Raw genomic sequence first — 2,383 nt, forward strand, 5'->3', positions numbered from 1 at the left:
CCTTCTCGCCCGCCTGCTGCCGGCCGTCGCGCACTGCCTTGCCTGCCTGTTTAGCACACCGAATGTTCGTGGGGAACCCGGTGCTAAAATATTCGCAGACGACCTAATTCGGGCTCAGGGTTTCGTAAGTAGCAGAGCAGCTACCTCGCTGCGATCTACTGAAAGTCATCCCTCGAGCCAAACTTTTGTCGGCCGATAGATCCTTACCCTACCAAGGGGGGCGGGCGCGCGCCCTGTCGCACACCCTGACCTCGCTCGCTCGGTCGGTCGCTCTCTCCGGATTGCGGCCGCCGTGGCCCCGGCACGGGGACCTCCGGCCCTTACCTTGTCCTCTCACCCCACCCACGACCAGCCGCACCTGGCCAAGGCGTCTGGCGGCGGGCGGGCGGGAGGCTGGAGTTCGGGCCCGGGGCCTCGAGTCGGGCAGCCCGGCGGTGCAGCCGAGGAAGTGGCCGCTGAGCGCAGGCGGGCGGGCGGCAGGGCGTCGTCCTCTAACGGCGGCGCGCGCGGGCGCGTCGGACACACAACCCCCCCGGGGAGGCTTGGCGGGCACCGCTCTCGCAGGTCGCTCTTCTCCGGTCGGAGGGCGCAGCCGCTGCGCGCGGTACCCTCCCGCTTTCTCCTCTCTCTCCGGCCTCGCCTGGCGCGGCACGAGTGGGGCGCCCCCGGCCAGGGCGCCCTGCCTGTCCGCTCAGCGTGCGCTGGGAGTTGGGAGACTGTCGGGGCGGGCAACCGCGGCGTCGGCCTTCGCCTCATCCGGCTAGCCGGAGTGGAGCGCGCCGTGCAGCGTGGTGTCCACGGCCCCCGTCGGTCGGCAGCTCGGCCAGCTGCTCGACCTTCGGGGCCACCTCCTCCCTGCCTTCCTCGCCGGCCGTCGGTTAACCAGTTGCCCAGGCTGGACTTGGTGCGTGCGGGAAGACGGGTGCAGCTGTGGCCTCGGTTACCGAGTTGCCCCGACTGGACTTGGTGCGTGCGGGAAGACGGGTGCTGCTATGGCCTCGGTTAACGAGTTGCCCCGGCTGGACTTGGTGCGGGAAGAGAGAGGTGGAATTGTGGCCCGGGTTAACGAGTTGCCCGGGCTCTCCGCCGGCTGCGGGCAGTTTTGGTTAACGAGTTGCCCAGCCAACTTTTTGGCGCGGTTAGGGGCATAATTAGTGTTGTCCCCCTTGGCGGTAAAGTTAGGCGCCTCTTCGTTAACCGGCGCCGCTGCGTTAGCCGGAGCTCGCCTCGGTCGGTCGGTGGGCGGCCCTCCGGCGGGATTGCTCCCACCGTGGATGGATGGCGCGCCTCGACCGGCCAGAGGCCGTGGAACCCGCCCGCCCGAAAGTCCCAAGTTGTGACTCGAGACATCGGGTAGGCGCGGGGAGCTCCGGTGGTCCGGCCGAAAATGCCGCCGCCCGGCCGGCACAGCCCTCCGAATCGGTCCCCAGGCGGACTTCCGCCAGTGGGAATTGGTCCGAAAATTCGTACGGGCAAAGTTGAGATTCGGCCGTAAATGCCGCCACGCGGCCCGGGTTAACGATGTGGGGAGGCCCGTGCCGCCTGTCGACCACTCCTCGGTGATCGTGAAAACCGCCTCCCCATATATCTGCAGGAACCCCGCCAATGCCCCCGTACAGAAATCGCATGTGTCAAAGGGGCGGCCGAACTTGACCCCGGCGGCCGGGGCTCTGGAACTCCCGGCCGGCAGTGGCCGGCAAATCCGACCCGCATCCGGACTTCCGAGCCAGACTTGGTTAACGAATTGCACCTGGGTAACCAAAACTCCCTGGACCACCCGATCTCCGGACACATGGTTCAAGCTCACACACCCACACACCCACCCACCCACCCACCGCGCGGGCCCCGTGCGCCGTAGCATTGGAAGAGGTGGGCTGCGCCAGCTGTTTTTTTTTATCGAATTGTCAGGGTCCGGTCGGGTTAAGGATTTGACTGGCCAGCTTGACGAAATTCAGTGAAGCGCGGGTATTCGGCGGGAGTAACTATGACTTAAGGCGGGGGGCCCATGGGCCAGCAAGGAGTTTCTGGTGAACATCGGCCGGGACATTTTGACGGCGGGGCAAGACGTCGTTGTTATTGAGGGTGAAGGGTTTGTCCTCAGCTGGTTGATTGTCGAATAGTCGGGGCTGCCGGGCCGGTTACCGATTTGCCCGGCCGGCTTGGTTAACCATTTGCCCGGGCCGGGTTGGTTAACGAATTGTCAGGTCTGGGCTTGGTTAACCATTTGCCCGGGCCGGGTTGGTTAGCGAATTGTCATGGTTGGGTTGGTTAACGAATTGTCGGGTTTGGGCTTGGTTAACGATTTGCCCGAGCAGGGTGGGTGAACACATTGTCAGGAGCGTGCGCAGTTGGTTCACGAAACTGCCTGTTCCGGGTTTCTAGA

The sequence above is a fragment of the Mobula birostris genome, unplaced genomic scaffold (genome assembly GCF_030028105.1).
Source record: "Mobula birostris isolate sMobBir1 unplaced genomic scaffold, sMobBir1.hap1 scaffold_1892, whole genome shotgun sequence".
Taxonomy (NCBI): domain Eukaryota; kingdom Metazoa; phylum Chordata; class Chondrichthyes; order Myliobatiformes; family Myliobatidae; genus Mobula; species Mobula birostris.